Raw genomic sequence first — 27,357 nt, forward strand, 5'->3', positions numbered from 1 at the left:
CAACACGACACGAACCAACCCGACCCAACCCGACCTGCCCCAATGCATTTTCACGGGCACCCACACACGACATGTCTCGACCCGCCGAACGAAATTTGGTGTTTCCATGGGTGCACGACCCAAACGAAATTTGGGGTTTTTATGGGTGCATGAACCAAACGAAGCCACGAGGGAGCGTCTGGCAAATAGGCCACATGAACGTGTAGAAGACACACAAGCGGTCACGACTTAGCGTTTTTGGCACAGCCACGTGTGCCCGAGCACCCACACACAGCACGACACAACCCAACTAGCCTTGGGCTAGCCGACCCGACCCGCCCGAACGCATTTGCACGGGAACCCACACACGACATGACACAAGCCAACCCAAACAAAATTTTGGGTTTCCTTGTATGCACAACCCAAACAAAATTTAGGGTTTCCATGGGTGCACGACTCGAACGAAGGCATAACAGAGCGTCGGGAAAACGGGCCGCACGAACATGTAGAAGGCACATGCGGGGTCGTGACTTAGCATTTTTGGCACTGCCACGTGTGCTTGAGCACCCACACATGGCATGACCCGACTCGCCCGAATGAAATTTGGGGTTTCCATGGGTCCACGACCCAAACGAAGACACGAGGGAGCATCCGACAAATAGGTCACACGAACGTGCGTAAGGCACATAGGCGGTCATGTCTTAGCATTTTTGTACAACTGCATGTTCCTAAGCACCCACACACAGCATGAAATGACCTGACCTGAGTCACCCGAATGCGTTTGCATGGGCACCCACACAAAACACAACTCGAGCCGCCCGAACGAAATTTGGGGTTTCCATGTGTGCATGACCCAAATGAAATTTGGGGTTTCCATGGGTGCACGACTCGAACGAAGGCCCGAGGGAGTGTCGGCAAACGGGCCACACGAACGTGTAGAAGACACACAGGTAGTGATGACTTAGAATTTTTGGCACAACCATGTGTGCCCAAGCACCCACAAATGGCATAGCATGACCCAACCTGCCCTATGCGAGCCGACCCAACTCACCCCAACGAAATTTGGGGTTTCCATGGGTGCACGACCCAAACAAAGGCATGATGGAGCATTGGCCATGTTATCACTGACAAAATTTCAATGCCAAATGTCTGCAAATAAGCACATGAATCCTTTTTAGCAGTTTCACAGCGCTATATGTTTAGGTGGTTTCGTAGCGCACTACGAAACTGGGGATTTGTCCGAAACCATAGCTCACCCATATCACCTTTGTCTCCTATGGGTTCTGTGGGAATATCTGGCTCGACATGTCACATTGCTGGTTCTTATCATCAATATTCAAATGATACTGCTGTGTTTTTCATCTTCAAGGGTCTTTCATATAATCCCGCTACATTGGATGTACTCACTGCAAAGATATTGGATGTAGAGCAATGTGAAGAGTTGAAAATGGGATCATATTTAGGAGTGGCTACAGCATCTGCAAACCCTCCAAAGTTCATTCACCTTTGCTACAAGCCTCCAACTGGAGATGTTAAGACTAAACTTGCCATAGTTAGAGAAGGATTGACATTTGATAGTGGAGGTTACAACATCAAGACAGGACCAGGATGTCTTATTGAACTCATCAAGTTTGACATGGGAGGTTCTGCAGCAGTTCTTGGTGCAGCAAAGACTATTGGTCAAATTAAGCCTCCCGGGGTGGAGGTCCATTTCATTGTTGCTGTAGGTGATGTTTTTTACAGGCATATTTCTCTGTTTTAAGTAGTCAAATTCCAAGAGGTATTTAGAGCAGCTGAAAGAATATTTTCAAAAACTAAAAGAGGTTTTTATTCCTAACATAACGAACTAGAAAAACCTCTTTCAGTTTCTTCAAATTTATTATGATCTGGGAGAAACGGGTGACTAAACGTCGCGCTACGAAACTGCTGTAGGTGCAGATTTTAATTTCCTGTTTTACACATCTTCTTCAAGGATCGATTCTGGGCAGCTGGAGTAAGGTTTCAAAAAACTAAAAGAGGTTTTTGTTCAGCATGGATTGGTTCACAAAAGCCTCCTTCAGTTTTTCCAAATACAGTTTCTATGAGAAGTTATGAGCTCTGTCCCAAGAGATATTTTTCAGGCAGAACAACAGTTTCGTAGCAGCTGAAGCTAAATAATCCAATCTCAGTCACTAGTTTTGAACTGCAAGTGGAAATGTTAAAAAGGGAATATCTTCAAGGGATCCTAAAAAATTATCAATCTTCAGCAAAGTTAATACAGGTGGAGGAAACATGTATTCGAATGAAACTTTAAACTTTTGTCATAAAGTGAACACATCTACTACAGTCCAAAATATGTCAGGCAGCTTGCAAGAACTTTTGCCTACACATATGAAAACGGTGGACAGCGTATTAAGGACGTGGCATTTTGTCATATCATAAAAGAATTGAAGCATGCATCAGACAGCTTGAATGCGTTTTCTCTTTGGTTTTTTAAAATAGTGGATGACACATCATCAAAACAAGTTTCATAACAGTGGACAGTCTTCCTCTTATTTTGATAACTCATGATTCTGTTGGCTCGGGTGGGTTCAAAAATGACAATAACCTGAATATGGAGCTAGATATAGGCTCATTTATCAGTGTTGAAGATGGTTCACTTTCGTGCAGTCAGGCTTCCAGCTCCAGTGAAATCGTAAAGGTTTTTTTAAACATGAGTCACTTTCTTGCAGTCGGATTTCCAGCTCCAGCCAGATTGTAACTGTTGATACACTGGAAGGTTTTGTTACTGAAGAGATTTTTCAACTATCTGAAGGAGAGAGATGGTTTGCTAAAGTAAATGGTGGTTGTGTTAAACATCCTGGCTTATTGCTAACTTCTCCTCTTCGACCAGTGTCTCATACCTTTGGCCAAAGCACCAGCTGTGTGAAGTGAATTTTAAAAGGGCAGGGAAGAAGTTAGGATTTGAGTTGGATGTAATTAGACCTGGAGAGAATGATATGGATGGTAGAATGTCATTGAAGAAAGTGTTACATGGAGGAATGGGTTATTTCTTTGTGGAGCACTTGATTCAGCTAGTCATTCTGGAAATGCTATTGCAACTGATAAAAGGGAAACAGGCAATGCATCCATTAATCAGCCAGTGAGGTACCAGCCAGCTTCATACAGTTATATTTGAAACAGTTAAAGGTGTGATTCTAAGTTTTGGTCAAATTTTGTTTAGTTTTAGTATTTTGAAGGCATGTAGACCCTGTTATGCATATCCATGGTCAGAAAGAATTTTGAAATCATGTGGCAGAGCATTAAAGATCTCAGGAGAAAGTGAAATTGTTTAAAACAGTTTCGCAGCACGCTACGAAACTGCGAAACTGCTGTAGGTGTGTTTTTGAAACGCATATAACAGTTTGATGGCAGAATCAAAATTTTGTGAAGGGAACACCTCAGTGACATAAAGGGGATTAAAGGAAGCTTCTACAGCCAGTCAACATACGCCATGTGTACCTTTAACAAGAGATGAAAGAATTTAACCCAAGTTTGGAATCTTCGGTCATAAAGCCACTTTATTTTCGGTGATTAGGGTTTTGGAGGGAGCTGCATATGAAAAGTTTTGGTTGGCACACCTGTCCATCAAAGAAGCTTCCAGCATGTCAATAAGCATATCAGTAACATGGTAATACCCTATATTCTTGGGTTATTAAAGGTTTAAGGTACCAACTGCTGCATATTCGGTGATGGGGAACCAGAACCGAAAATTTAGGGTTACTCTCAGCCAAAACAGAACAGATCAAAGCTTTCGGTGCTCAACGCCAATATGGGACATTAATTGCTCATTCCATGTCATCTCAGCCCAACGAAGAAAAAGCCAGGTGTCAAAGCTGCAAGGAGGAATCAATTGATGAAGAAGACAGAGTTAGAGTTATAATTGGTTTAGGACTCTTAAACACTACAGTTAGTTTCTTATTGTATTTATGAGTTTGTTAAGAGAAAATAGGTGTCATTAGTGACAGTCATCGAGCTCCCCTCATGCTGGAGGAGGAAGCTCCAAGTAGTTAGAATGATGTTTCTATATATAGCTGGAAGATCTATGTAATCAAGGTTCGATATTTTATGAAAACAGAGTGCTATTTTGGCTTGTATAAAGAACAGTTTGCAGTAATATAAGATATATGCCTTTCTTCTCAGGATTCATACAGTATTTCCATGTTCAAGATGTATTGTTTTACTTTGTCCTTCATGTCTTTTTTCAGTTGCTTAGAGGAGTAATCACTCAGAATTCACATATGTTGCTCTGACTTCCTGTACTCTTCTATGAACTGTGGTTTTATAAGAGTTATATTTTGAACATTTAAATGTCACATGCCCTGACTTCTATGTAGAGGAAATATCATTGTTTGCTGTAGCATGTTTGACTCCATAAGCCCAATGGATGCCTTTGTAATGTTTGTCCAGCCAGCAAGTTTATTAAATTTACTGTACAAGAGTTAGCCCTCTTATAAACATTCAAAATCAATAACTTTTTCTCGAGAGAGCCCTCTCAGGCTAGGGAGGCTAATCCTTAGTCAAAAGCTTGGTCTGAAACAGTTACACAGAGTCTACCTGATCAGCAGCCCTTCAGTGCTTGATTTTGTGATAACAATTTGGTGCGTCTGCCGGGAGTCGAAGATTATTCTTTCCCGAAATCATGAAGCTGAACTTCTGAAGGTAGCAGGAGCTCAGAAGGTTTTTGAGGCTGCAAAACTACCTTGGCGACTCCATTGTTGAAGAATTCGAAATTCATACATTCATGGTGATTCCACTGGAGTCATGAAGGACCCAGAAGATACCATTCTTAGTTCAAGGTATGCATGCATAGATTTTTCAGGAATTCATGGTTTCCCAAATCATTTTCCCAAGGATGCATATTTTCTAAAGAATGGTCCAAAATTCAATGGTGAAGATTTGAGTTTAACCTTGAAGCATATATCAGATTTTTGTGAATTTGCACAGCTTCTTAGAGTTAAACATGAGGATGTTTGCATTATGTTATTCTATGATTCACTTCAAGGGAAATGCAAACAGTGGGTTGAAAGCTTTCCTGTCAAATCCATTAAGTCATTTCAAGACTTTTGGCTTATGTTTTTGGAGGAATGGATAGATAGGTTAGAGGAGGTGGCAAACTCTCCCTCAGTTGAAGGTTTCAAACAATGGAATAATGATCATAGTAAAGAAGAAACAAATGAATCTTTTTCTTTGTCCTTGTCCTCATATCTAAAATCCTTTGACTGCAAGGCAGAGGATAGGATGAGATTTTTGGATGAATTTGCTGAGGACCTTGAAAAAGAAATTGAAGGTTTAGAAGGTCAAATTCAGGCATATAGTTTTCATAATCATGATCATTATTTTCAGAAGTTTTCTATGGTAGAACGCAAGGAGAGAATGTTGGTTCCTTTCTCTTTCACGATTGAGGAACTGAACATTGTCGTTGAAGATCAGTTGGCACAACCTGAAAGTTACAAGAATCATCATCAAGCTGATCATGTATTCTGGGATCCTGTAGCTGACTACATGGAAGAGTTTTACTCTCAAGTTTTTCAGTTTTTCTATGAAGATCAGAGGCAATTTCAGTGGCAGTGGTCATCACAATATCATTGTGGCTCTGAACTCCGATGTAGTCAAAAATCTCAAATATCAGATAAAACAGAGGATTGGCTACATTGGAAATTTCATATTGATTGAGTAGAAAGAAGTTGAAATTGTTAGGGTAGGTAGGTAGGTAAATGCAAATAAGCTCAAGGTCAACTGAGCATTTTTTTCAGTAGATATAGTTTTCTTTCGCCTACAATGATCATCCAGCTAAAGCCCGAGGTGAAGGCCCAAGGAGCTTAAAGAAGATGTTTGTCAAATAAATTTTATAAGGCACTGGAACTGCAGGTTCTTAGTGTACCACAAGGGCACACTATCCCAAGTGGAGCCACTGTTATCACTGACAAAATTTCAATGCCAAATGTCTGCAAATAAGCACATGAATCCTTTTTAGCAGTTTCGCAGCGCTATATGTTTAGGTGGTTTCGTAGCGCGCTACGAAACTGGGGATTTGTCCGAAACCATAGCTCACCCATATCACCTTTGTCTCCTATGGGTTCTGTGGGAATATCTGGCTCGACATGTCACAGTGCTGGTTCTTATCATCAATATTCAAATGATACTGCTGTGTTTTTCATCTTCAAGGGTCTTTCATATAATCCCGCTACATTGGATGTACTCACTGCAAAGATATTGGATGTAGAGCAATGTGAAGAGTTGAAAATGGGATCATATTTAGGAGTGGCTGCAGCATCTGCAAACCCTCCAAAGTTCATTCACCTTTGCTACAAGCCTCCAACTGGAGATGTTAAGACTAAACTTGCCATAGTTGGAAAAGGATTGACATTTGATAGTGGAGGTTACAACATCAAGACAGGACCAGGATGTCTTATTGAACTCATGAAGTTTGACATGGGAGGTTCTGCAGCAGTTCTTGGCGCAGCAAAGGCTATTGGTCAAATTAAGCCTCCCGGGGTGGAGGTCCATTTCATTGTTGCTGTAGGTGATGTTTTTTACAGGCATATTTCTCTGTTTTAAGTAGTCAACTTCCAGGAGGTATTTAGAGCAGCTGAAAGAATATTTTCGAACACTAAAAGAGGTTTTTATTCCTAACATACTGAAATAGAAAAACCTCTTTCAGTTTCTTGAAATTAATTATGAGCTGGGAGAAACGGGTGACTAAACGTCACGCTACGAAACTGCTGTAGGTGCAGTTTTTAATTTCCTGTTTTACACATCTTCTTCAAGGATCGATTCTGGGCAGCTGGAGTAAGGTTTCAAAAAACTAAAAGAGGTTTTTGTTCAGCATGGATTGGTTCACAAAAGCCTCCTTCATTTTTTCCAAATACGGTTTCTGTGAGAAGTTATGAGCTCTGTCCCAAGAGCTATTTTTCAGGCAGAACAACAGTTTCGTAGCAGCTGAAGCTAAATAATCCAATCTTAGTCACTAGTTTTGAACTGCAAGTGGAAATGTTAAAAAGGGAATATCTTCAAGGGATCCTGAAAAATTATCAATCTTCAGCAAAGTTAATACAGGTGGAGGAAACATGTATTCAAATGAAACTTTAAACTTTTGTCATAAAGTGAACACATCTACTACAGTCCAAAATATGTCAGGCAGCTTGCAAGAACTTTTGCCTACACATATGAAAACGGTGGACAGCGTATTAAGGACGTGGCATTTTTTCATATCATAAAAGAATTGAAGCATGCATCAGACAGCTTGAATGCGTTTTCTCTTTGGTTTTTTAAAATAGTGGATGACGCATCATCAAAACAAGTTTCATAACAGTGGACAGTCTTCCTCTTATTTTGATAACTCATGATTCTGTTGGCTCGGGTGGGTTCAAAAATGACAATAACCTGAATATGGAGCTAGATATAGGCTCATTTATCATTGTTGAAGATGGTTCACTTTCGTTCAGTCAGGCTTCCAGCTCTAGTGAAATCGTAAAGGTTTTTTTAAACATGAGTCACTTTCTTGCAGTCGGATTTCCAGCTCCAGCCAGATTGTAACTGTTGATACACTGGAAGGTTTTGTTACTGAAGAGATTTTTCAACTATCTGAAGGAGAGAGATGGTTTGCTAAAGTAAATGGTGGTTGTGTTAAACATCCTGGCTTATTGCTAACTTCTCCTCTTCGACCAGTGTCTCATACCTTTGGCCAAAGCACCAGCTGTGTGAAGTGAATTTTAAAAGGGCAGGGAAGAAGTTAGGATTTGAGTTGGATGTAATTAGACCTGGAGAGAATGATATGGATGGCAGAATGTCATTGAAGAAAGTGTTACATGGAGGAATGGGCTATTTCTTTGTGGAGCACTTGATTCAGCTGGTCATTCTGGAAATGCTATTGCAACTGATAAAAGGGAAACAGGCAATGCATCCATTAATCAGCCAGTGAGGTACCAGCCAGCTTCATACAGTTATATTTGAAACAGTTAAAGGTGTGATTCTAAGTTTTGGTCAAATTTTGTTTAGTTTCAGTATTTTGAAGGCATGTAGACCCTGTTATGCATATCCATGGTCAGAAAGAATTTTGAAATCACGTGGCAGAGCATTAAAGATCTCAGGAGAAAGTGAAATTGTTTAAAACAGTTTCGCAGTTTCGCAGCGCACTACGAAACTGCGAAACTGCTGTAGGTGTGTTTTTGAAACGCATATAACAGTTTGATGGCAGAATCAAAATTTTGTGAAGGCAACACCTCAGTGACATAAAGGGGATTAAAGGAAGCTTCTACAGCCAGTCAACATACGCCATGTGTACCTTTAACAAGAGATGAAAGAATTTAACCCAAGTTTGGAATCTTCGGTCATAAAGCCACTTTATTTTCGGTGATTAGGGTTTTGGAGGGAGCTGCATATGAAAAGTTTCGGTTGGCACACCTGTCCATCAAAGAAGCTTCCAGCATGTCAATAAGCATATCAGTAACATGGTAATACCCTATATTCTTGGGTTATTAAAGGTTTAAGGTACCAACTGCTGCATATTCGGTGATGGGGAACTAGAACCGAAAATTTAGGGTTACTCTCAGCCAAAACAGAACAGATCAAAGCTTTCGGTGCTCAACGCCAATATGGGACATTAATTGCTCATTCCATGTCATCTCAGCCCAACGAAGAAAAAGCCAGGTGTCAACGCTGCAAGGAGGAATCAATTGATGAAGAAGACAGAGTTAGAGTTATAATTGGTTTAGGACTCTTAAACACTACAGTTAGTTTCTTATTATATTTATGAGTTTGTTAAGAGCAAATAGGTGTCATTAGTGACAGTCATCGAGCTCCCCTCATGCTGGAGGAGGAAGCTCCAAGTAGTTAGAATGATGTTTCTATATATAGCTGGAAGATCTATGTAATCAAGGTTGGATATTTTATGAAAACAGAGTGCTATTTTGGCTTGTATAAAGAACAGTTTGCAGTAATATAAGATATATGCCTTTCTTCTCAGGATTCATACAGCATTTCCATGTTCAAGATGTATTGTTTTACTTTGTCCTTCATGTCTTTTTTTAGTTGCTTAGAGGAGTAATCACTCAGAATTCACATATGTTGCTCTGACTTCCTGTACTCTTCTATGAACTGTGGTTTTATAAGAGTTATATTTTGAACATTTAAATGTCACATGCCCTGACTTCTATGTAGAGGAAATATCATTGCTTGCTGTAGCATGTTTGACTCCATAAACCCAATGGATGCCTTTGTAATGTTTGTCCAGCCAGCAAGTTTATTAAATTTACTGTACAAGAGTTAGCCCTCTTATCAACATTCAAAATCAATAACTTTTTCTTGAGAGAGCCCTCTCAGGCTAGGGAGGCTAATCCTTAGTCAAAAGCTTGGTCTGAAACAGTTACACAGAGTCTACCTGATCAGCAGCCCTTCAGTGCTTGATTTTGTGATAACAGGGCAAACAGGCCGCACGAATGTGTATAAGGCACACGGGCGGTCACAACTTAGCATTTTTGGCACAGCAACATGTGCCCAGGCACCCACACATGGCATGACACAGGATGACCTGGCCCTCCCGAAGGAAATTTGGGGTTTGAATGTCCATACAACCCGAACGAAGGTGCAAGGGTAGAAATACCTTTGACTCTAATACATAAATATACCTGGTGTAACCTGCCCTTAAGGTCTTCAACATTTTCTTTTGACTCTTTATAACACTTTAACATGTGCTAGGCCTCTTTGAATGAGCAATAAAATCAATGATAAATATATATATATATATATATATATATATATATACATATTTCTTTTTTGGAATAAATACAAATATCAAAAGCACATTTATGAAGACCGAACCCAGTTACACTTTCTTCAACACCCCATCTTAAATAGGTAGGTATTCATAAATCATTACAAGGTGTTTGGCTATTTTTCAATCTTGGATAATTCACAGAAGAGAAACGAGATTGGCAACCCATCTGTTATAGCATCATATTAGCAAAAATTGTTCATAGCAAGGCCTTGACTAACAGCTTTATCTCTCATAAGATCAGAGCACAATGTTGGTGAGGCCAATGGCTTATAAACACCTTAGTCATTGTCTCTAAAGGTACATACCCACCCACGTGTTCCATCAAGGGCGGGACATGGAAACCCCAAGTTTCCCTGGACTTGGGCACCGCTAGTTTTGGTCGTCGTACGACATGGAAACCCCAAGTTTCCCAGGGTTGAGCGCCAAGGCATGACATGGAAACCTCGAGTTTCCCCAGGCTTGGGCACTGCGGTTTCAGTCATGGCACAACATGGAAACCCCAATTTTCCCAAGCCTAGGTGCCAGGGCCAAGATGGAAACCCTGAGTTTCCCCAGGCTTGGGTGCTGCCGGTTTCGGTCATGGCGCGACATGGAAACCCCAAGTTTCCCCAGGCTTGGGCACTGGAGCGCAAATTGGAAACCTCAAATTTTGGGCGCGGCATGGAAACCCCATTTTTTTTTGCACCAGGCAGAAGCCCCAAATTTTAGGCGCCAGGTGGAAACCCCAAATTTTGGGTGTGACATGGAAACCCCAAATATTTTTGCACCAGGTGGAACCCCCAAATTTTAGGTGCCGGTGGAAACCCAAATTTTTTTGTGCAACATGGAAGCCCGAAATTTTAGGCGTCGGGTGGAAACCCCAAATTTTGGGCACGACATGGAAGCCCCAAATTTCAGGTGCCAAGTGGAAACCCCAAATTTTTGGCGTGACATGGAAGCCCCAAATTTTAGGCACTAGGTAGAAACCCCAAATTTTGGGTGCCGGGGCGTGGCATGGAAACACAAATTTTTCCCATGCTTGGGAGCCTTTTTCATCACAATGTGGAAACCCAAAATTTTTGGCGTTGGGGTGCGACATGGAAACCCAAAATTTTGGGCGTCGGGGCAAGACATGGAAACCCCAATTTTCTCAGGCTTCGGTGCCTTTTCCATCGTGGCGTGGAAACCGCAAATTTCCTTCCCCTAAGAAATAAAAAATTGTTGTTTGGAGGAAGAGGCAAAGGTGTGAGAGCAGGAGGGTTGTCTGGATTTGTTTGCGACAAGAGCAAAGCTCCGAATCAAGGCGACCAAGGGCTAAATCTTAGTGGATCCTGGAAGCGAGGCTACTCTGCCACTTACAATACCCGTTGCGTATTTAAGTTGTCTACAAAGGATTATTCTCAATGACCATTTGGAATTGAACTTCAAATCTACCCCAACCGAGATGCTTCATAGTCACAGTTTTCAAATGACATGGGCCCCTGGGGGCGACAAAGCATCGCCCCTACTGCAGGTCGAGATACAGCCGAAGAGTGACATGCACCGCTTCTAGCGTGGATTCTGACTTAGAGTCATTCAGTCATAATCCAACATGTGGTAGCTTCCCGCCACTAGCTTTTCAACCAAGTGCGATGACCAATTGTGTGAATCAACGATTCCTCTCATACTAAGTTGAATTACTATTGCGGTGTGGTTCATCGGTTCATCAGTAGCGCAAAAATAACCTGTCTCACGATGGTCTAAACCCAACTCATGTTCCCTATTGGTGGGTGAACAATCCAACACTTGGTGAATTCTACTTCACAATGATAGGAAGAGCCGACATCGAAGGATCAAAAAGCAACGTCACTATGAACACTTGGCTGCCACAAGCCAGTTATCCATGTGGTAACTTTTCTGACACCTCTAGCTTCAAATTTTGAAAATCTAAAGGATCAATAGGCCACACTTTCACGGTTTGTATTCATACTGAAAATCAAAATCAAATGAGCTTTTACCCTTTTGTTCCACACGAGATTTCTTTTCTTGTTGAGCTCATCTTAGGACACTTGTGTTATCTTTTAACAGATGTGACGCCCCAGCCAAACTCCCCACCTGACAATGTCTTCCACCTGGATCAACCTACCAAAACATGTGTTAAGGCAAAAAACTGGGGTAGTGACCCATCTCCGCCCCATGGAATAAGTAAAATAACGTTAAAAGTAGTGGTATTTCACTTGCGCCGAAAACAAATCCCACTTATTCTACACCTCTCAAGTCATTTCAAAAAGTTGGACTAGAGTCAAGCTCAACAGGGTCTTCTTTCCCCGATGATTCTGCCAAGCCCGTTCCCTTGGTTGTGGTTTCGCTAGATAGTATATAGGGACAGTGGAAATCTCGTTAATCCATTCATGTGCATCACTAATTAGATGACGAGGCATTTGGATACCTTAAGAGAGTCATAGTTACTCCCGCCATTTACTTGCGCTTGGTTGAATTTATTCACCTTGACATTCATAGCACTAGGCAGAAATCACATTGCGTTAGCATCCACAGGGACCATCGTAATGATTTGTTTTAATTAAATAGTCAGATTCCCCTTATCGTACCATTTCTGAGTCAATTGTTCGACGCCTAGCGAAAGGCCTCCGACAGGAGGAATTCTACGCTTGTAGCCCATTCGGCATGCGACTGCCCGCCCTCACCGCGAGACTGGGCAAGCTGTTAAAAAGAAAAGATAAGTCTTCCTGGGGCCCCCGACGACATCTCTGGATTTCCTAATGTTACCGCTCGCCGCCATGTCCCGGTTCAGGAATATTAACTCGATTCCCTTTCGATGCTTGTGCAAAGTGCACCCTTGATACAAGGCTTCCCCATCTCTTAGGATCTACTAACCCATGTCCAAGTGTTGTTCACATGGAACCTTTCTCCACTCCAGTCTTCAAAGTTCTCATTTGAATCTTTGCTACTACCACCAAGATCTGCACTGAGGGCTGATCCACCCAAGCTCACGCCAGAGGTTTCTCAACAACCCCCACATCCTCCTACTCATCAAAGCCAAGCAATTACTCCAACGATCGAGTATAGGTTGCGCGCTTCAGCACCATCCATTTTCAGGGCTAGTTGATTTGGCAGGTGAGTTGTTACACACTCCTTAGCGGATTTTGACTTCCATGACCACCGTCCTACTGTCTTAATCAACCAACACCCTTTGAGGGATCTAGGTTAGTGTGCAATTTGGTACCGTAACTCGACTTTCGGTTCATCTCACATTGCTAGTTCTGCTTACCAAAAATGGCCCACTTGGAGCTCTCGATTCCATGGTGCCACTCAATGGAGCAGTCACACCCTCTTACCTATTTAAATTTTGAGAATTGGTCAAGGGCATTATGCCCCTGATGCCTCTAATCATTTGCTTTACCCGATAAAACTCATGCGTGAGCTCCAGCTATCCTGAGGGAAACTATGGAGGAAACTAGCTACTAGATGGTTCAATTAGTATTTCGACCCTATACCCAAGGCCGATTAATTATTTGCATGTCATTATCACTATGAGCCCCCACCAAAGTTTCCTTTGGCTTCACCTTGCTCAGGCATAATTCACCATCTTTCGAGTCCCAACAGGTGTGCTCGCACTTGAACCCTTCACATAAGCTCAAGGTCGGTTGATGATGCACCCCCCCCGAGAGAGGGGATCTCACCCATCAGCTTCCTTGCGCCTCGTAGGTTTTCAAACCTGCTGACTCGCACACATGTTAGACTCCTTGGTCCGTGTTTCAAGACGGGTTGAATGGAAAGCTCGCTAACCAACACCACGAGTGCGTAGGTGCACACGAGTCGCCACAAGGGTGCACACTTCATTCCTCGACCACCGTAATGGAAAACCGACAGGAAATAATCCACCCGCGCTTGTGATGATGCATCAACCTGTGTTGGTTTGCACCTCAAGTCGAGTGGCGGACTAGCCTGAGTTGTTCCACATATGACCAAACACATCGACAGCCTCCATCCGCTTCCCTCTTAGCAATTTCAAGCACTCTTTAGCTCTCTTTTCAAAGTCCTTTTCATCTTTCCCTCACGACACTTATTTGCTATCAGTCTCTCGTCCGTGTTTAGCCTTGGACATAGTTTACCACCCAATTAGGGCTGCATTCCCAAACAACCCGACTTGTCGATAACGCCTCGTGATGTGGCAAGGTCCCAGCCCGATGGGGCTGCCACCCTCTCAGGTGCCCCCTTCCAAGGGACTTGGCCTAGGTCTGCCGCTGAGGATGATTCTACAGACTACAATTCAGGTGATGTTGCCCCCGATTTTCATGCTGGGCTCTTCCCGGTTCGCTCACTGCTATTAGGGGATTCCTTGTAAGTTTCTTTTCCTCTGCTTAATTTTATGCTTAAACTCAGTGGGTGTTCTCACCTAAGCTAAGGTCGCAAAGTGGGAGCTAAATCTGCCCTACCTGATGGGGAGGACAAGAGAGAGCAAAGCAAGTTCAATCAATGCCACACAAATCCCACATAAGCTAACACCAACTGCCCATCTGAGGGGACAAGATCACCGCTCGCCGACACACGCCACAAAACATCGCTTGAGGTATTTCAGCCAATCACACCGCATTGGACATGGATGACCAGCTCTGCTACTCCCTAACACATTGCAAGGAGCGTGTTTGAATGGGATGCGATGCCCAGACAGACGTGCCCTCGACCAAGGCCTCAGGTGCAAATTGCGTTCAAAAACTTGATGATTCATAGGATTCTGCAATTCACACTAAGTATCGCATTTCGCTATGTTCTTCATCGTGACAAGAGTCGAGATATCCATTGCCGAGAGTCTTTTCCACATATTACCGAAAAATCTACCACAACACTGAATAGGGGCACCCCCCACAACAAATGTAAGGCTAAGGGCCAAAAGGAGGAAAGGAAGAAAAACACATGAAATAAAGAGAAACAAAGGTGCCTACCCCCCTCATAGGAGGAGGTTCAAGTAGAGAACAATCTCTCTAATCCCCATGCCCTCGCAAAAAGGGGGGAAATACATGGAACAACAATCGAGAAGGACTACGGTGGCCACCTTGGGAGCTCGCACTGCTTTTAGTCCTTCCTGAACACCAGCCCACAATAATTCCCACTTTTCTCCTAATATCTAGGGACTGAAAGGAAGAAGGGAAGAAAACAAGGTGAAAGAAATAGAGATCAAACGTGGCTACTGGTCACAAGGGGAGGCTCAAACAAAGCACAAGCCTCCGAAGCCCTGTGCCTTCACAAAAAGGGGGGGATTGAAGGGGACGACGATCAAGAAGGACTAGGGTGGCCATCCCTAGAGCTCGCACTGCATTTCGTCCTTCCCAAACACCAATCTACAACAATCCCACCTTTTCTCTGTAAAGCTAGGGGCCAGAAGGAAGAAGGGAAGAAAACAACATGAAAGCAAGGGATATCAACTGTGGCTACTGGCTCACAAGGGGAGGCTTCAAACAGAGAACAAGCTTCCCTAACCCCGTGCCTTCGCAAAAAGGGGGGAATTGCAGGGGATGGCAATCGAGAAGGACTAGGGTGGCCACCTCGGGATCTCACACTGCTTTTCATCCTTAACGAACACCAATCCACAACAATCCCACCTTTTCTCTGTAAATCCAGGGGCCAAAAGGAAGAAGGGAAGAAAACAACATGAAAGAAAGAGAGATATCAACCATGGCAACTGGCTCACAAGGGGAGGCTTCAAATAGAGAACAAGCTTCCCCAACCCCGCGCCTTAGCAAAAAGGGGGGAACTGCAGGGGACGGTGATCGAGAAGGACTAGGGTGGCCACCCTGGGAACTCGCACTACTTTTTGTCCTTCCCGAACACCAATCCACAACAATCCCACCTTTTCTCCATAAAGCCAGGGGCTAAAAGGAAGAAGGGAAGAAAACAACATGAAAGAAAGAGAGAAATCAAACGTGTCTACTGCCTAACAAGGGGAGGCTCAAATAGAGAAAAATCTTTCCCAACCCTGTGCCTTTGCAAGAATGTGGGAACTACAGGGGATGACGATCGAGAAGGACTAGGGTGGCCACCCTTGGAACTCGCACTACTTTTCGTCCTTCCTGAACACCAATCCACAATAATCCCACCTTTTCTCCATAAATCTAGGAGCCAAAAGAAAGAAAGGAAGAAAACAACATGAAAGCAAGAGATATCAAACGTGGCTACCGACTCACAAGGGGAGGCTCAAATAGAGAACAAGCTTCCCAAACCCCGTGCCTTCGCAAAACTGCAGGGGACGACAATCGAGAAGGACTAGGGTGGCCACCCTGGGAACTCGCATTGCTTTTTGTCCTTCCCGAACACCAATCCAAAACAATCCCACTTCTTCTCCATAAAGCTAGGGTAAAAAGGAAGAAGGGAAGAAAATAACACCAAAGAAACAAAGATCCCAAGAAAAGAGAGAAGCTCAACAACACGCCAAGTAGATGTCTGCTAACCAAAAAGAAATCAAACAATGCACCCAATCAAAAAGCATCCCACCTCTTCAAACCCTCCCACATACATTACGGCACATCACCCTTTCTAGCTTAACAACATAACAAACAACAATCAAACAACCAAGCAAACAAATCACAACCTAAACTTGACCACTAGAAAAGACAAGGGCCGCGATGAGACCAGTGTCTAGAGCACATTACTGAGAGGTAAACAACCCCCCAACCCGACACTAGGTTTAAAACAACAAATAAACTACTAATAATAAACCCACCCCGCTATTGCACCCCTCCATGTACATAACACCCAACAACCTTTCCAGTGAGAAAGTCAATGTGGGTCAAGAATCAAACTCCAAAGAGGAGTTGTCATGGGTTGACACTCAATGCTAGAGAAAGCCACGGGCCAAAAATACATCGATGGTGCAAGGCCACTAAAGAGAGGGACGTTCACAAAGTGCACACCAAGAAACAAAGAAATGACCAAGTCCCACAAAAAACCCACAATCTAAAGGGAGGAACAAAGACACAACCCGCTACTTCTTTTTCCCTTAGAAGGGGAGTGGCTCACAAGAGGGCAAGGAATTCCGTCGATGACAAAGGCACGAGATAATATTGCCACCCTCATGCCCATTGGTGGGGAAAATTGTAATCTCGATGGAGCTCAGACCAAGGGAGGGGTTTTTCATTCCCTGGACACCTAACCCTTCTGCGAGGGCATGTGGAGGAACGGTCGGGAGGACTAGGGTGGCCAACCCAATGGGTTGAATCACTCTTCATCCATCCCATACTGACCCCACCCCAAAAATTTCCCCTCACGGAAGTTTTGAGTTACCAGGCGCGCACAACCACTCCCTCGACCCAACCACCAACAAAAAATCTCACCCAAGGAAAACATCAACCACCACTACCTTTTCGAGAGAACCAACTATGGAAGCATGCACCCTTGGCCCATGCCTTCCAACGAACAAAATACCGAGCACTGCCGCTATGAATGAGTCTAAATTTATCCATCGTATTTCCCAAGCACATCAACTGTAGCAACCATGCCCGACTGAACAGATCGTCAGAAGGTCCCCCAAGAAACAAGTTTCTGAACCCCCTACAGAAACACATTGAGGGAAAGAAAAAAAAAAGGATGGGTGGGCCAAGCACAGGCATGGCTTGCAAGCACACACATGAAAAAGCAAGCGTTACGCCAAGACAAGAAACCAACAATGTTCCCGCCAAACACCAAACCTACTCCCATAGAGACACACCACAGAGTCCCACATTGCAATCGAAACCCAACCAACCTGAACCAAAAAAGAAAACCCTTGCTATCAATGATCCTACCACAGGTTCACCTACAGTAACCTTGTTACTACTTCTCGTTCCTCTAAATGATAAGGTTCAATGAACTTCTCACAACGTCGACGGTGGTGAACCACCATCGTTGACTCAATCTGAACACTTCACCAGATCATTGAATCGGTAGGAGTGATGGGCAGTGTGTACAAAGGGTAGGGACGTAGTCAACATGAGTTGATGACACGCGCTTACTATGAATTCCTCGTTGAAGACCAATAATTGCAATGGTCTGTCCCCATCACGATGCAATTTGAGAAGATTTCCCGATCCTCTCGAACTAGGAAGAAAAACTCATTGGTTGCATTAGTGTATCACATGTGCAGCCCAGAACATCTAAGGGCATCACAGACTTGTTATTTCCTCAAACTTCCATGGCCTAAATGGCCATAAGCCCTCTAAGAAGTTGGTTGCGAAGGGGAACCTCCGCGTAGTTGGTTAGTAGGCTGAGGTCTCATTCGTTATTGAAATTAACCAGACAAATCGCTCCACCAACTAAGAACAGCCATGCACCACCACCCATAGAATCAAGAAAGAGCTCTCAATCTGTCAATCCTTACTATATCTGGACCTGGTAAGTTTCCCCGTGTAGAGTCAAATTAAGCTGCAGGCTCCACTCCTGGTGGTGCCCTTTCGTCAATTCCTTTAAGTTTCAACCTTGCGACCATACTCCCCCTAGAACCCAAACACTCTAATTTCTCAGAAGGTGCTGGTGGAGTCCTTAGAGAAACATCCACCGATCCCTGGTCAACATCGTTTATGGTTGAGACTAGGATGGTATCTGATCATCTTCAAGCCCCCAACTTTCGTTCTTTATTAATGAAAACATCCTTAGCAAATGCTTTCGCAGTGGTCCGTCTTTCATAAATCCAAGAATTTCACCTCTGACAATGAAATACGAATGCCCCTGACAGTCCCTATTAATCATTAGTCCAGTCTCGAAGGCCAACACAATAGGACCAGACTCCTATCATCTTATTCCATGCTAATCTATTCAGAGCATAAGCTTGCTTTGAGCACTGTAATTTTTTCAAAGTAACAGCAGCGGAGCTGCGACACAACCAATTAAGGCCAGGAGCATGCCACCGACAAAAGGGACGGAAGGGCAAGTGCACACCGAGTAGGCGGATCGACCTTTATGACCCAAGATCCAACTACGAGATTTTTAATTGCAACAAATTAAATATACGCTATTGGAGCTGAAATTACCACAACTGTTGGCACCAGACTTGCCCTCCAATGGATCCTTCAACACATATTTCATTAAATTTGGAATTAAATAGTGGATCTAGAATTTCAAAATAACTAAAAAACTCAATTTTAGTGATGTACTTGTAATAAAAAAATTCCAATTTTAATGAAATATGTGTTCTTCTTAAGGGATTTAGATTGTACTCATTCCAATTACCAGAATCGATGAGCCCAGTGTTGTTATTTATTGTCACTACCTCCCCATTTTAGGATTGGGTAATTTGCACGCTTGCTGCCTTCCCTGGATGTGGTAGCCATTTCTCAGTCTCCCTCTCCAGAATCGAACCCTAATTTTCCATCACCCGTCACCACCATGGTAGGCCTCTATCTGACCATTGAAAGTTGATAGGGCAGAAATTTGAATGAAGCATCAACAGCACAAGGGTTGTGCAATCCTTCGAGTTATCAAGATTCACTGGAGAAGCAGGCAAGCCCACGCCGACCTTTTATCTAAAAAATGCATCCCTTCCAAAGAGTCGGGACTTGGTGCATGCATTAGCTCTAGAATTACTACAGTTATCCAAGTAGTATGGTACCATCAAAAAAACTATAACTGATTTAATGAGCCATCCACAGTTTCATAGTCTGAATTAGTTCATACTTATACATGCATGGCTTAATCTTTGAGACAAGCATATGAATACTGGTAGGATCAACTAGGTAGCACCCTCCCACTTCAAAGGGCATTCCAGGTGCTCTCTTACCAAGAGCCAACCTGAACACCCATTAATTCAAAGAGATGTCAAAATATCTTGTAAAACTTTTATGCCTTGCACCTCTTGCATCCCAAGATGGAAGCACATGCAAGATGCCAAGGACATGGCAAACAAATGGGTAGACATGCCGAGCCACAATGCACCAAGGCCACTCCAGAGTTTGCAACCATGCCCCAACCAACAAGAAAATGAGTGATCACTCACCCACTCCCTTAGAAATGCTTCCAAAAGCCTCCACGCCCCTCACTGAGGCCACCTAGGAGTCCACCTGGATAGTAGAAACGGTGGACCTCGATCTCTCGATCGCCTGCGACAACCTCGATGCAAAGGAAATAAATGGAGAAAGACCAAGCACGCAACCTCTATTATATAAATGAGCCTAAACACTCCCGCCCCCGCACCAAGGCCACCTAGGAATCCACCTGGATAGCAGCAACGATGGACCTCGATCTCCTGATTGCCTATGGCAACCTCAATATGAAGGAAAAGGAAGGAAATAAAAAGAGGATGACCGACCACAAATCCTATCATAGAGAGGCCATGCGAACCTCCTCGCCCTGCACCGATGCCACCTAGGAGTCCACTTGGAAAGCAGCAACAGTGGACCTCGATCAGATGATCACCTGCGACAGCCTCAACACAAAGGCAAGGCAAGGAAATAACACAAGAAAAACTAAGCCCGCAACCTCCCTTAGAAATTCCCCCCAACCCTCCCCTCCCTGCACAGAGGCCACCTAGGAGTCCACCAAGATAGCAGCAACGATGGACCTCGATCACATGATCACCTGCGACAGCCTCAATGTAAAGGAAACGGAAGGAAATAAAACATGACCAACCAAGCCCACAACCTCTCTTAGAAATATTGACCCTCAACCCTCCCCGCCCTGCACCGAGGCCACCTAGGAATCCACCCAGACAGCAACAATGATGGACCTCGATCTCCTGATTGCTTGTGGAAGCCTCGATGCGAAGGAAAAGGAAGGAAATAAAAAGAGGACGACCAACCACAAATCCTATCATAGAGAGGCCATATTAACCTCCCCGCCCCACACCAATGCCACCTAGGAGTCCACCTAGATAGTAGCAACAGTGGACCTCAATTAGATGATCGCCTACAGTAGCCTCGACACAAAAGCAAGGGAAGGAAATAATACAAGAAAAACGGAGCCTGCAACCTCCCTTAGAAATGCCCCCCAACCCTCCAATCCCCGCAAAGAGGCCACCTAGGAGTCCACCCAGAAAACAGCAACGATGGATCTCGATCGCATGATCACCTGTGGTAGCCTCAATGCAAAGGAAATGGAAGGAAATAAAAGAAGACCAACCGAGCCCACAACCTCTCTTAGGAATGCTACCCCCCGACCCTCCCCGCCCCGCACTGAGGCCACCTAAGAGTCCACTCGGACAGCAGCAATGGTGGACCTCGATCACTTGACCGCCTACGGTAACCACAATGTGAAGGTAATGGAAGGAAATAAGTGCAAATCAAGAGGCTCGCTACACAATACAAGAACATATACAAACAGGAGGAGGGATATGGAATCTCTGCACCCCATGCACCCTAAGTATAGACAACCTAGGAGATTTCCCATAGCTTTACCAACTGGACAATGAATAATTTTCACCTACGGCCACCTCCACGTAGAGGAGGGAGGTCAAAGCATTCCACCTTGAAATCCTTCTTCCAGATAGCCCCCACCATCGATGTAGCAAGCCTCCTCCCCATTGGACCACGAGCACATACACAATTGAAACAACAAGTGCCCATGAATGTTGTGACTTAACATTTCCAACCGCAAAAACCTACCATGAATGCGAGATGCAAGGAAAAAGCCGACCACTCAATCAAACATATGGGCCAACACATCTATCAAAACCTTAAATCCAATGCAACCACACACAATGTGCACTTTGAAAGGAATGCCAACCCTTAACATTATAATAAGGAAAACAATGCCTCACATCGTCCAATGGAAAAAGAAAGCAAGAGGGAGGGTAGGTGGTTTACAACCAAAACCCTTCCACATTCCTCTTAAATGTATGCATCTCAACAGACAATGCTAACACAGAAAGAGTACAAGCACAAGAAATCGGCACCATAAATAGCTAAACAATGAAGAGGCTAGCCGTCACAGGGAGCCAGACCACAACAACCCATACAACTCTGAGAACTTGGAGCAGAAGGGGAATTGTTCACATATGCCTCTGGGGACAAGCATGGCCAACATTACCGCTCATGTGCTACTAAGTGGGTATGGAGAGAAAATAAAAATCGGCCACCCTACAAATGACCCAAAGCCATTCCTGAGGGAAACCTGAAAAACCAACTCAATTACCAACCCACCTTTCACACGAAAAGAAAAAACCTCACCACCAAATAGGGAGGAGCTGAACAATATAAACGAAGCCAATTTCAATGGAGCCACACATGGCTACCTAGCCTAATTAAAATTTTCTATTCGCAACAACAAAGGGGCACAATAGTGACATAGGCACAACAGAGTTTTGGGGTTTCCATCAGGGACCACAACAACGAAGGCTCAAAGGAATGCCGAGCAAACCTTTAACATTTTTATCGTTTGGATGGGCAAGAGGGATGGGGACGAGCATGGCCAACATTACCACTAATGTTTTACCAAGTGGGGATGGAGAGAAGATCAAAATCGGCCACCCTACAAATGACCCAAGGCCATCGTTCAGGTAAACCCGACAAAACAACTCAATTACCAACCCACCTTTCACACGGAAAGAAAACCTATCACTTGCATCATTTGGACGGGCACGAGGGACCAAGACGAGCTAGGGAGCCACACCACAAAAACCCATACAACTCCAAGAACTTAGAGAGAAGAAGGGGAATTGTTCACATATGCCTCCCGCGATGAGCATGGCCAACATTACCGCTTATGTGCTACCGAGTGGGGATGGAGAGAAGATGAGAATTGGCCACCCTACAAATGACCCAAGGCCATCGTTCAGGGAAAACCAAAAACACAACTCAATTACCAACCCACCTTTCACACGAAAAGAAAACCTATCACTTGTATCATTTGGATGGGCATGAGGGGACTCGGACGAGCCAGGGAGCGATGCCACAACAACCCATACAACTCCAAGAACTTAGAGAGAAGAAGGGGAATTGTTCACGTATGCCTCTCGGGATGAGCATGGCCAACATTGCTGCTCATGTGCTACCAAGTTGGGATGGAGAGAAGATGAAAATTGGCCACCCTACAAACGACCCAAGGCCATAGTTCAGGAAAACCCAAAAACACAACTCGATTACCAACCCACCTTTCACATGGAAAGAAAACTTGTCACTTGTATCACTTGGATGGGCACGAGGGGACCAAGATGAGCTAGGGAGCCACACCACAACAACCCATACAACTCCACGCACTTAGAGAGTAGAATGGGGAATTGTTCACATGTGCCTCCTAGGATGAGCATGGCCAATGTTACTGCTCATGTGCTACCGAGTGGGGATGGAGAGAAGATGAAAATTGGCCACCCTACAAACGACCCAAGGCCATCATTCAGGCAAACCCAAAAACACAACTCAATTACCTACCCACCTTTCACACGGAGAGAAAACTTGTCACTTGTATCATTTGGATGGGCACGAGGGACCAAGATGAGCTTGAAAGCCACATCACAACAGCCCATACAACTCCAAGAACTTGGAGAGCAGAAGGGGAATTGTTCACATATGCCTCCCAGGACAAGCATGGCCAACATTATCGCTCATGTGCTACCGAGTGGGGATGGAGAGAAGATGAAAATTGGCCACCCTAAAAATGACCCAAGGCCATTCTTCAGGCAAACATGAAAAAACAACTCATTTACCAACCCACCTTTCACACGAAAAGAACACCTATCACTTGTATCATTTGGATGGACACAGGGGACTAGGACAAGTCCGGGAGCCACATCACAATAGCCCATACAACTCCAAGAACTAGGAGAGAAGAAGGGGAATTTTTCACAGATGCCCTATGGGATGAGCATTGCCAACATTATACCTCATGTGCTACCAAGTGGGGATGGAGAGAAGATGAAAATTGGCCACCCTACAAATGACCAAAGGCCATTCTTTAGGCAAACTTGAAAACATAAATCAATTACCAACCCACCTTTCACAGGAAAAGAAAACCCGTCACTTGTATCATTTGGATGGGCACGAGGGGACCAAGATGAGCCAGGGAGCCACACCACAACAACCCATACAACTCCAAGAAATTGGAGAGAAGAAGGGGAATTTTTCATATATTCCTCCTAGGACAAGCATGGCCAACACTACCGCTCATGTGCTACTGAGTGAGGATGGAGAGAAGATGAAAATCAGCCACCCTACAAATGACCCAAGGGCATCGTTCAGGCAAACCCGAAAAAAAAACTAAATTACCAACCCACCTTTCACATGGAAAGTAAACTTGTCACTTGTATCATTTGGATGGACAGGAGGGACCAAGATGATCCTGGGAGCCACACCACAGTAGCCCATACAACTCTAAGAACTTGGAGAGTAGAAGGGGAATTGTTCACATATGCCTCCTGGGATGAGCATGGCCAACATTATCGCTCATGTGCTACCAAGTGGGGATGGAGAGAATATGAAAATTGGCCACCCTACAAATGACCCAAGGCCATTCTTCAGGCAAACCCAACAAAACAACTCAATTACCAACCCACCTTTCACACGGAAAGAAAACCTGTCACTTGTATCATTTGGATGGGCACGAGGGGACCAAGACAAGCCAGGGAGCCACACCACAACAACCCATACAACTCCAAGAACATAGAGAGAAGAATGGGGAATTGTTCACGTATGCCTCCCGGGATGAGCATGGACAACGTTACCACTCATGTGCTACTGAGTGGGGATGGAGAGAAGATGAAAATCGACAACCCTACAAACGACCCAAGGCCATCATTTAGGCAAACCCAAAAACACAACTCAATTACCAACCCACCTTTCACACGAAAAGAAAACTTGTCACTTGTATCATTTGGATGGGTGCGAGGGACCAAGACGAGCCCAGGAGCCACACCACAATAGCCCATACAACTCCAAGGACTTGGAGAGCAGAAGGGGAATTATTCACATATGCCTCCCAGGACAAGCATGGCCAACATTATCGCTCATGTGCTACTGAGTGGGGATGGAGAGAAGATGAAAATCAACCACCCTACAAATGACCCATGGCCATTCTTCAAGCAAACCCTAAAAAACAACTCAGTTATCAACCCACCTTTCACATGAAAAGAAAACCTATCACTTGTATCATTTGGATGGGCATGAGGGACCAGGACGAGCTCGGGAACTGCACCACAATAGCCCATACAACTCCAAAAGCTTGGAGAGCAGAAGGGGAATTGTTCACATATGCCTCCCATGATGAGCATGGACAACACTACCACTCATATGCTACCGAGTGGGGATGGAGAGGAGATGAAAGTCGGCCACCCTACAAATGACCCAAGGCCATTCATTAGGCAAACCCGAAAACACAACTCAACTACCAACCCACCTTTCACACGAAAAGAAAAACTGTCACTTGTATCATTTGGATGGGAACGAGGGGACCAAGATGAGCCAGGGAGCCACACCACAATAACCCATACAACTCTAAGAACTTGGAGATCAGAAGGGGAATTGTTCACATATGCCTCCCAGGACAAGCATGGCAAACATTACCACTCATGTGCTACCGAGTGGGGATGGAGAGAAGATGAAAATCAACCCCCTTACAAATGAGCCAAGGCCATCATTCAGGTAAGCCCGAAAAAACAACTCAATTAGCAACCCACCTTTCACATAGAAAGCAAGCTTTTCACTCGTATCATTTGGATGGGGACGAGGGACCAAGATGAGCTTGGGAGCCACACCACAATAGCTATACAACTCCAAGAACTTGGAGAGTAGAAGGGGAATTGTTCACATATGCCTCCCAGGACGAGCATGGCCAACATTACCGCTCATGTGCTATCGAGTGGGGATGGAGAGAAGATGAAAATCGACTACCCTACAAATGACCCAAGGCTTTTCTTTAGGAAAACCTGAAAAACAACTCAATTACCAACCCACCTTTCACACGGAAAGGAAACTTGTCACTTGTATCATTTGTATGGGCATGAGGGACCAAGATGAGCCTGGGAGCCACACCACAATAGCCCATACAACTCCAAGAACTTGGAGAGCAGAAGGGGAATTGTTCACATATGCCTCCCAAGACGAGCATGGCAAACATAACCACTCATGTGCTACTGAGTGGGGATGGAGAGAAGCTGAAAATCGGCCACCCTACAAATGACTGAAGGCCATTCTTCAGGAAAACCTGAAAAAAAAAACTCAATTACCAACCCACCTTTCACACAGAAAGTAAACTTGTCCCTTGTATCTTTTGGATGGGAATGAGGGATGAAGACAAGCCCGGGAGCCACACCACCATAACCCATACAACCCCAAGAACTTGGAGAGCAGAAGGGGAATTGTTCACATATGCCTCCTAGGATGAGCATGTCCAACATTACCGCTCATGTGCTACCACGTGGGGATGGAGAGAAGATTAAAATCGGCCACCTTACAAATGACCCAAGGCCATTCTTCAAGAAAACCTGAAAAACAACTCAATTATCAACGCACCTTTCACATGAAAAGCTGACCAAGGAACCAAAATGAGCATGGCCAACATTACCACAATTTTGATATAGGCTCGTGTGCCCAGACTTGCCCTCACATTGAACAACCTGCTCGAACGAGTTTACACAGACACCCTCAAACGACTTGCTCGAACGACCCTCCTGAACGAGTTGACACAGACGCCCTCAAACGACCCACCCGAACAAGTTTACATGGGCGCCCACACAACCGTAAAGAAGGGACAAGGGAGAGCTTGGTGAAAGAGCTGCACAAACATGCACAAAGCCAACCTCGAGTCACAACTTAGCATTTTTGATATGGGCTCGTTCACCTGCGCGCAGCCTCGTCCGACCTGCCTGAATGAGTTGACACAGACGCCCTCAAACAACTCACCCAAATTAATTTACATGTGTGTGCCCACACGACCAAAACGAAGTGACAAGGGAGAGATGGGAAAAAGAGCTACACGAATGTGCACAAAGCCAACCTCAGTTCACAACCTAGAATTTTTGATACGTGCTCGTTCACCTGCGCCCTCTCCTGACTCGCCTAAAAAAGTTTACATGTATGCCCTCGCCTGACCCGCCCGAACAGGTTGACACGGATGCCATCAAATGACCCAATCGAACGAGTTTACATGGGTTCCCACACGATCAAAACTATAAGGACTTGCGATCTGAGTCACCTTCACCATGCGAACTGAGAAATGCAAAGCGAACGAGCCAAGGATGAGTTTATAAGGTGTTGGGTGAGTTGAGGGGGTGGTCCCATGAGTTGGGTTGGCCGACCCTCCTCCTAGGTGAGACAACACATTGTGAATGAATCAGCTTGGGCGTTGGGCGTGGGTCGGCCAGGTGACACAACCTGCCACCCACCCATATATATTAGTGGATGATTTGTGGAGGAAAACCATCACTCAATCATTCGATCATTCGGACCATGAGCTAAGGTTGGAGTGCGAGTTAGGAGTAGGTGTATAAGTATGAAGGGCGCAAGGAGATGTGCCTACACTTCAGGCAAAATCATGCAGAAAACTCGTGCAGGAAACTCGTGCAGAAAACTCATGTAGGAAACTCGGGCAGGAAACTCAGGCAAGGTTTTCAGGCAGAAAACTTGGGCAAGGTCGTTGGGTAGAAAACTCAGGTGATGTCATCCTGGCGAACCGGGCAAGGTCGTCGGGCGACCCGGGTGAAGTCGTTCGGG

At 44.5% G+C, this 27,357-nt stretch overlaps 1 non-coding gene and 2 pseudogenes across 1 annotated transcript; all 3 read right to left on the reverse strand.

Annotated features, from left to right (window-relative positions):
- Nucleotides 1-11,047: 11,047 nt before the first annotated feature.
- Nucleotides 11,048-14,164, reverse strand: LOC149221910 (25S ribosomal RNA; annotated as a pseudogene).
- Nucleotides 14,165-14,412: 248 nt separating this feature from the next.
- LOC149221911 (5.8S ribosomal RNA) lies at nt 14,413-14,566 on the reverse strand. Its single transcript, XR_016249750.1, has one exon. It is a non-coding gene; the product is annotated as a 5.8S ribosomal RNA (ribosomal RNA).
- A 2,954-nt stretch (nt 14,567-17,520) lies between these two features.
- On the reverse strand, nt 17,521-19,458 carry LOC149221912 (18S ribosomal RNA; annotated as a pseudogene).
- Between the last annotated feature and the right edge of the window lie 7,899 nt (nt 19,459-27,357).

Source organism: Pinus tabuliformis, chromosome Q (genome assembly GCF_031772625.1).
Source record: "Pinus tabuliformis cultivar Carrire ecotype Pingquan chromosome Q, CPIR1, whole genome shotgun sequence".
Taxonomy (NCBI): Eukaryota; Viridiplantae; Streptophyta; class Pinopsida; order Pinales; family Pinaceae; genus Pinus; species Pinus tabuliformis.